General features: G+C 40.0%; 1 long non-coding RNA gene across 1 annotated transcript; it reads right to left on the bottom strand.

Moving 5' to 3' along the window:
* Positions 1–3,112: 3,112 nt before the first annotated feature.
* Positions 3,113–6,784, bottom strand: LOC127470173 (uncharacterized). Its single transcript, XR_007904192.1, has 3 exons — positions 6,696–6,784; positions 3,684–3,779; positions 3,113–3,163 (listed from the first exon to the last, which is right to left on the bottom strand). It is a non-coding gene; the product is annotated as an uncharacterized LOC127470173 (long non-coding RNA).
* Positions 6,785–9,468: the final 2,684 nt, after the last annotated feature.

The raw sequence follows: 9,468 nt of genomic DNA on the forward strand, positions 1-9,468 counted from the left end.
TCTAAACTGCTTGCTCAAGATCTTTCACAAAGCCTCTGAACAAGGAAGAAGCTGAATTTCATTACCTCAGGTTCTAGTTTTATGGTTTATGACTGCAATCCAACCACTGAAATCTGTACATAATCTATTAACCAGAAAAAGGCTCCTTCCTTTATTGGAATCCAAATGGTTTCCAAAGCATCTGCTTCCAGTTCTGTCAGCAATCTGGAGGATATGATGCAGCTACTTTAAGGTAGAAATAAGGCTCAAGAGCCATAGAGTTGTATACATGTTACTCATCACTGTGACAATGTATAGGAAATTAATCTGTAATAGAGCCAACTTTAAAAGCTGGAAGGAACAATATATTTTCTAAAAGGGGAGAGGACTATAGTGCTGTTTCTTGTGCTATCCATTTAAAATGTTTTATAGAAAGTCAAGACAGCGGCATGTCTTAACCTGCTTTCTGATTCATTGATATGAGATGATATTTGAGTGAAGGGAAGTACTAAAGGAGGGAACATGGAAGAAAAGTGTAACCACGGCCAATTGTTTCTTGTGTTCTGGGTAATAATGGTCTATGGGTATGAACTTGTGGAATTGCATTTGGGAACACAAAAGTGCCAAGAAAGAAATCTGGACAGAAAGTTCTTTTCCTCTGATGTTTGTGACAGTCTTTCCATTTCTGTTAATATGCTTTCAGAGCAACCAGGATTCCCTTGTTCTTAAAAGCAGTGTGGCACTGGGGCTTTGCTCCAGAGCAGTTCAGAAGCGGTCAGGCATATGAAAGAGGATAGTTATAACAAATACTTCTTCCTTTATATTTTTGAAGTTTTGCACTCCTACCATCAGTAGAAAAACACAGCAAACTAAATGTGTCTCTGTTTATTGCTGTAATTCCTTGGTGTGAATCTCTCATTTGTTTTAGGAGAGTATCTATCTAGAAATTCACATTTCATAACCAACACTTGATTTGTGTTAGGCTTAAGAAAGATTTTTATAAGGTTGTGGTAACACAAAACATTTAGCCTTAGCATTAGTTCCATAGCATAACAGTAATCATAAAAAGAGTATGAGTGTGATAGAGAGTTGTAATTTATTCTATTTGAGCATCTACTGTGAACTGAAATTAGCACATTCTTATTAAGGTTTCCAGTGATGAATTATTTAATTACTGGGAAAAGCATCACCTCACTTTATTTTAGAATTGGGCATTGTCCTGGTTTCAGCTGGGATAGAGTTGATTTCCTTCCTAGTAGCTGGTATAGTGTTGTATTTTGGATTTAGGATGAGAACTTGCCTTCTGTGTTTGAATTATTTGAAAGACTTTTTGCTTTCTAGCAGCCAATTTAAACAGGAAGAAGAATCTAGAGTTAGAGGCTGCCTTGCTCAGTTTTCAGAGAAAACCAGTAGCTTCACCTGTACTTTTGCACTAGCATAATTCAGCTCTAATTCATATGACAATATCGTTCACTCTTTCACAATTAGAGCACAGAATTAAGAAAACAAATTTTAAATAGAGCCATCAACAGAATAACATTTTTGCTTCTTGAAAAGGAGAGACAAAGAGGAAAACTGCTTGTTTAGGTGAGACTGCCCTTCATTTTGAGATGCTCTTTGGGCACACAAGGCAAGTATGTCATACACAGAGCTCAGGTCTCATTCCCTATACTGGGAGAAGCACAGGTCAGAGCTGCTCCCAACAACAGCTAGTAAAGTCACTGCTTATCTTTTCTTAAAGGGGGCTAACAGGCTGCTCTGAGCAGGAGCTCATTGGTCTGAGCCTCTGTGTCCATTTGTTCCATAGCACAACACAAGGGAAAATGGGAGCTTTCCCTTCCTCTCTTAGGTGAGTGTAAAAGCATTGTTGGAAAGAGAACACCTTTGGTTACCTGGGCAGTAAAAAGAGCATGTAGTTTTCTGTCAGGCGAAGAATGATAATTACTGCTCTGGGATCCCTTTTTATTTAAGGAATAAATAAACAAACAAACAAATAAATAAATAAAAGGAGAAACTATTTTTGCACTAATAGGTATTCTTTATTATATAATATTGTTAAAATTTTGGCATTGGAATTCACTTCACTGAAGTGTAGTCATTTAGAAAATGCTGAGAAATCTGATGTTCCACTTAAATAGTGCTAGTTACACACACCCATATACTGCAAAGTGGCTGTTAGACATATTCATAGCACATATAGCAGATAAGCAGTGAAGGACTGACAACCATGTAGAGACTATGAACAAGCCCATCAGAGTGTTTTCTCTCACTGTACTGTGAAGCTAAACAAAGAGCATTGTGCTGTGTTGACTAATGCTTGAAAAGACTCTGGGTTATAAAAACTGTATTTACTGAGTTTCGGGTTAACATGGGGCACCTGAAGAAAAGAATGATCACAGGCTTGCCTGTCTCTTAGCTGTAGGTAAGAAGGCAGTAAAGAGAGGGAACTATTCATGCTTTTAGCTTGAGTTTCATTGAATTTAGTGAGAGATGAGTGCTAAAACCTCATGCAGCACTTTGAAGATACAGGGGGCACTCTATCTCCTATTCTGTTGGAATGACTGATAAACCAGCCAGGAACTATAGTTTTTGAAACAAGTAAATAAGTCAGCAATACAGTAACACTGGTATGTTTAGCCAAATAAATCAAAATATTAGGGGAAATCATGGCTAGGCTTCGCAAACAAAGATTTGGGAGAGGGTCTATCCACATTTGTTACAAGCATACTGGTGCAAAAATAGGACAAGTTATAACTGACTACGTGACAGCTGAATTGAGCTATTATGGAACACTTTTAAAGGTATCTCCATCAATTTGCAGTATGACAATAAATTTAACGAGATTCAGAGCTGGCCTTTAATTCCTTTATTTAATTTGATTGTTAAGATATAAATATGATATCAGAAAACAACTATCTGAAGTGCCCTTTGATATTAATTCTGAACATGAGCCAGCAATGTGCGCTTGCAGTCCAGAAAGCCAACCATATTCTGGGCTGCATCTAAAGAAGTGTGGCCAGTTGATCCAGGAGATGATTTTGCCCCTTTGTTCTGCCTTTGTGAGACTTCACCTGAACTACAGCATCCAGCTCTGGAGCCTTCAGTAGAGGATGTGGTCCTATTGAAGTGGGTCCAGAGGAGGGCAATGATCAGAGGGATGGAACACCTCTCCTAGGAGGAAAGACTGAGAGAGTTGAGACTGTTAAGCTGAAGAAGAGAAAGTTACAAAGAGACCTTACTGCAGCCTTTCAGTACATATGGGGGCTTATAAGAAAGATGGGAACAGACATTTGAGTAGGGCCTGTTGCAACAGGACAAGGGGTAATGGTTTAAAACTGAAAGAGGGTAGGTTCAGACTAGATATAAGGAAGACATTTTCTTTTGTTATGAGAGTGGTGAAAAATTGGAACGGGTTGCCCAGAAAGGTGGTAGATACCCCATCCCTGGAAACATTCAAGGTCAGGCTGGATGCAGCTCTGAGCAACCTGATCTAGTTCAAAATGTCCAGGTCCCTGCCAACCCAAACTATTCTGTGATTCAACTCCCAGTGCACAAGTAATTACAAAGCTGCAGCAGGGGTGAACTCAGTCCTTGGCAACAACATAATGGTGGTAAGCATAATTGCAGAACAAAACATTCTCCCAACAATTAGAGTTACCCAGTTATCAAAGTCTACGTTTACCTTCTTACCTTCACCTTCTTACCTTCCATCTGCAACATTGCAGATGGCTGTTTAACCAGCTTGGCTTTGCCTGGAAACATTCCCAAACGCCAAGAGTCTCTCGATACTCAGTACTTGCCTATGTAAAAAAGGACAGTGTCAGCTATTTTATTTAGGCTGGTTTTGCCTGGAGGAAGAACCTGACACAGGAAAGATGAGTGAACAGACTCTAAATACTGATTTCCTATAAAAATGATTTTTAGAACACACCAGTAAATTGAATGAGGAGTTGGAAAGTTTGTTGGGCACTCTTAGCCAGCAAAAATTGTTTTGTTGTTTTCTCCAAGGAATATTGCTGTACTTGTTATTGTACCTAGAACAGGCACCCGGTCTTGAACTCCTGGTAGTTTGGTATATTTCACTACCCTGCACCCCAAATCAGGGATTTTTATGGCCATCACAACATAAGGCTTTACTAGAACTTGACTTTCCAGATGAGTTCTTGAGCAAAAGTGTCACAGCAGCCATTAAAGCCCAAGGGAAGATTTCTAAGGAGACAATTTTGTTTAGACAAACTGGTAGAGTTGGAAAGGTGGGGCATTTTTGGTGCACCACAGTTGTTCTGCTCTGAAGAAAACACATTTGGTCATTTGTGTGTGTTGAGCTTTTACAGGTTTTACACAATGCTTCTTTGAGTCTTGCCGTTATCTACTACCCTGGTTATGCAGAAGTAACCATCAGCATCTTAGTCCTCCATTAGTGTTCATATGAGCCTGTTCTTGATGATAAAAAGGGTGATAAGGGATTCACATTTATTGTGCCTGAGTGACTTGAATGACATTTTCTCAGTTTAGAAGCATCTCCACTTGCAGACTCAGCTTGGGATCTGAAAGTCAAGCTGTGCATTTTCTGGCTCATACAGCCTTGCCATTAAAGCTTCATTACATCAAATTCTGCTCACAATTAAACCTTTGCAAATAAATTGTCCTCTGAGTTTGCAAAGGAATAGTTGAGAAAGCAGCATTTTGGTCCTGGAAATGGAAAGCATTTAACAACTGTTTTGGTGACACATGAGCCCGAACGGGAAACAGCTTTTTCCCTCATACCTTTGTCAAACCTTAGCAGTGAAAGAAAAAGATGTAAAAATTCATTTTACTACTAAATACATTGTATAAAAATACAGACAGATAATAGATCTATTGAGTGAAAGGATGTGATTTTTTGACAGTCGCTTTTCAGAATAAAGACACATTTTAAAAAAGACACAGGTGTGTTGGAATAAAGAATTTTCTTTTAAATATGAAGGTGAGTCAGACTGTCTTGGGACTTCATTTGCTTAACTGACAGGCAGAAAATAGGATTCTGACTAGTACTGCAGTTCCTCTAGCTTCATATGGGAGTTGAAATTGAAAGCAATAATGAACTGTAATGTTAATCACTCCTTTATTAGAGCAGGAACTGAGGATCGAGGGGCCTAAGTTCTTTCTTTGACTCCTTCATGTAATCCTTAGCTGATCTGCAAAATATTAACTGAAATATCACTTTCATGGTACAATCACAAAATGATACCACTTGGTCCTGGCCCACAGTCTCAGGGCCAGGCTAGCAGCCAGGCATAGCCAGCAAAACAGACATGTATGCCCATACACAAACAGGGCACCTCTTCACATTATTTCTCACACAAACACAGTACCAAGGCATAAGGCTACTTATAGACAGTGCAAAGCACCATTTCAAAGCACCTCCTGGTGTCTAAGAAAAATGTTCAACAGTCTCTGCCAGTCCCAATGTTTTTTCCTATGGCAGCATCTCTGTTTCCTCAATAAGTGTTTTCCAGATCAAATATGATAGCCAGGACAAATTGCTGTACTATACAGGGTACATCTCCCTCATTAAAAAGGAAGTCTAACCTAGTTAGAAATGAAAAGACTTTGTTCTCTAGGGATCCTAGGGAATCTGAGTCATCCTATGTCGCTGGGGACAGTGGTGAGCACCAGCAGACTGAGGGAATGTTTCTCTTTTCATCACTCCTGTTTCCTGAAACTACAGAAGCAGATGACGCATACTGGGACTTCTTTCAGAAGAAATCTTTCAGCCGGGCTTGACTCCTAGCATTATTCATCTGTCTCGAAACTCTTTCCTAGCACTGACAGCTAAGTTGGATATCCTGTGCCTCTGAACAAGTAGCAGGTGGTCTATCCAATGTGGTTGTGTTGAGGCTTCTACAAAGCTGAGTATGTTAGTGTTACCTGCTGCAAAATGTTTGCTCATGTATTTTTTCAAACTTGTGCAATGGTTAGGCCGAATCACATGATACTAAGATTTACAATGAAAGAAAAGAAAACAGAGAAACTACATGATTCTTTGTACACTTAGCACTTACAGGCAATCCTTTTACTAATTCAGGCCTACAAACTGGATGCTAAAATGCTAAAACTGAGACTTCAGAGGATGCTCCTGTTTTGATCCCGTTTCAACTCTCTTGCAATCATGTCAGCCACCTGCTTTCCTTGAGTCTCTATTAAGCCAGATGGACTCTTTTTTTTTTTTTTTTGGTAAAGTTGAGGATTTCAATGAAAACCAGATGTTCCATCTGATCCAAACTTCCCTAGATAAACAAACCCTCACTCTGTTCTGTCCACTTAGTTATAATGCACCAAACCAACTCTAATGGAAATGCTTTCACAGGCCATTTATTAAAAATAAAGTCCCAGTTCTCCTAGAGAGACACTGATCCTGTGTGTTAATGTAGGAAATGGTGGCAAAAGTCACTCTACGCTGGTCAGTACCTGTTCTTTTCGTGTGCTGTGGTGAGGTCTTAGACAAGAAAAGAGTTTAGCAGAGATCATGAAAACCAAGGAAAAGCCTCAAGTGGACTCTGCAGTGTTTTTTAATCTAAATGTGAGGAATGTGGGAGGAGATTGTGCGTGGAGGTGTTTGGAAGGGAACAACTAGCAGTGTGGATCAACCATGCGGAAGAGCAGGGCCATGGCAGCAAGCAATAACAATAGCAATATTTGTAGACAAAATGTGCTGAAGAAAAGCCTTTTCCTACCTCCTTGGTACCTTTCCCCACCCTAAGGCAGGGAAGCCAGATGTCTCTGAAAAACAGTTCATTACACTGATGTAACAAAAGACAATTAATTCTCAGTGGCACCATTTGGTACTGCCGTTGGTTGTGTTCACGTCACAGACACCCTGCCCCATGGCAGCAGGGGGATTGCTGACATCTCATAAACAACCAGTCAGGTGAAGCACTAAATTCAGGGTCTCCTGGACACAGTTCACAAAACCATACACTCATATTAATCTACTCTCCTCTTTTACTCCTTCAGCTCTCACAGTCACCTCTTGCAAAAGGGTGACGATCCTGCTTCTGGCTAGGAATCAGGAATCAGGAATCTAACAAAACAGTACTGTGGTAATTGAGAGCTGTCTCTCTGGTCTTCGACTAGCAGACAATGTTTGCGATGGCTTCATCATTGCCTAACCAAAATTATTGGGATATGAATAAACAATGCTCATTATTTTGGGACTAATGTGACAGTCCTTTGTCGGAGAAAAAAAGGAAGTGTTCCAGTTTCTCTCTGATAAAGAGAGACTGTGGCTTTTATGGCTGTCCCTAACATTAATGCTCTCTAGCATGAGACAGAGCTGGTCATGGCATTTTTTTAGCAGACCCGTGAAAATATTTTTATTCCCTTAAACTTCCAACATAAACAGATTCTGCTTAACCATGTTTATAATGCTTCATACTAAGCAGAACTGAGAATCTTAGAAAAGGACAGCAGGCACTTCCAGACATGAAATTAAAATCACTTTATATAAAAAAAATAGAGGATGTATACCTTTCGCTGTATTCCAAGTGTAGATGACTATAGTCCACTTGCTCTTGCTGTCAGCTTTTTATTTCAATATTTTAAAAGGCTTATCAAGAAGTTTTACAGAGAAATGCAGATAATCTCCAGGAGTCCCCAGAAGAGCTCCAGTGAGGATCAGGGAACTGGCTTAGCTCTGTGAGTGGTGGGCAACAAGTGTACCTGTGAAGGCAGGGTGCTGCTGGCCCTGTGTGCCCTGTGTCTTGGTCCTGGCAAGGCAGAGGTTCCCTGGGCATGGTTTTGCTGTGCACTGTGCTCACAGGCGCTGGTGACAGAGTTACCTCTTGTGAGGCTGCAGCTTCTATCCCACAGCTCTCACTGACTTATGGCAACAGAATGAGTCAGGAAGGTAAGTTGGAGCTGGAAATCCGTGAACTTGCACTCCATGAAGGCAAAATACTCCCAGTCAACTGCAGTGAACAGAGGGTGGTTGAACCTAAAGACACCTGAATGACCTCTTCTACCCTTTTTAGCAACTCTTCCCAAATTTTTGCTTCAGAGTCCCACATGGACCTGATATACCAGAACCTGTGCGGATTGGTATGTATTTCACCTGAGAAATGAAGAGTGCTCATACATAATTGTGAGGGATAGTCAAGACCTAAGACCTGCAAGAATAAGGGTGGAAAACAAGGGAAAATAATCCTACTGTATGTAGGTCTCCTGGAACTAAGTTTTGGAGGCTCTTAGAAGAGTTGGTAATGGAGAAAAAAGCAGAGAACAGTTTTATACAGTTATATCCACCCTTGAAAGGAGCTCTTCCCCTCTAACCCCTAATTTCACCTTTGTCCTTTACCTCCAGTGTGACACAGTAAAGCTCAGGGAACAGCACAGGTCTGCATACTGTGAACCCTGACAACTTGTTCTCATGGGCAGTCTGAGCATATCCATTCTCCTCCCCTTTAAAGAGCTCCATTAAAACAGGCATTTGCAAAATGCTGCCTGCTGAATTGATCTCTCTGTATGATATGCCTGAAGGCCAGTAAAAATTAGTTTTCCCATTCTGCAAAGAAGAAAATTAAATGCAAATTGTTAAGTGACTTGCTCAAGATTGAAGAGGGAGCCCTTACTACAGCTCGGAAATAACAATGGAAATCATGCAGTGCATTCTCAGGATGGATCCTTTCTGAAAGATCCACACATCTCATGAGGCTCTTCCACTCTGAGAGGGACAATCCCAGGTTTAGTCAAGAGACTGAAGTGTTTGGTGACATTTCTCTTTACTACTGAGGTTCTGAAACCTTTTCAAGCTGTCTGGAAATTATCTGGAGTTGACTTGAAAACAAAGGGAGTTATACTTCTCACAGAACACAAAATCTAACCCCAGACACCTCCACTGAGGCCATGAACTAAATGTGCTCTTGAGGGGAAAATATGACAGATTTTTAATCTAAGGTTTTTCTTCTACCGGACCTCAAAATGCTGATTTAAGGTTGATAACTTGAAGATTAAAATGTATATGGAGTTCTCAACAAATTATTCAGTCACGGTGTATTGAAGGATTTTTTTAAATAAATAGTTAAATGCATTTTTAGAAAATATGTAATGTCTTAGGGCCACTCTGAAGCTGGAACAAAACATGTTTTCTTTATTTAAAATGTAATTTTTATGGATGCATTAGACTTGGAGCCAGAGAAAACATATTTAACTGCTGAGGTTTTACAGCCACTCTAGGGTTAGGAAAGAAACCTGAAAAAATATTCTGCCTGCAGATTTTTTAATGTTTCTTTTACAAGTAAAATAAAAAGATATTGTAGCTTTTCCACCTGTACCATAGTTCATCCAAGTGAAGGAGACACCTTTGATTTAATTCCTCTTTGCTACAATGAGCCCAAGTTCAAGACAACTTGTCTTGTGTGAAAAGAAGATGACACCTCTGGGTTGACGACCACAGCAAAAGCACTGGGCCAGTCCTTGGTCCACTACAGTGATGAGCCTCTTTGCTTAACT

Source organism: Manacus candei, unplaced genomic scaffold, assembly GCF_025592945.1.
Source record: "Manacus candei isolate 608988 ecotype Guabito, Panama unplaced genomic scaffold, ASM2559294v1 h1tg000019l, whole genome shotgun sequence".
NCBI classification, from domain to species: domain Eukaryota; kingdom Metazoa; phylum Chordata; class Aves; order Passeriformes; family Pipridae; genus Manacus; species Manacus candei.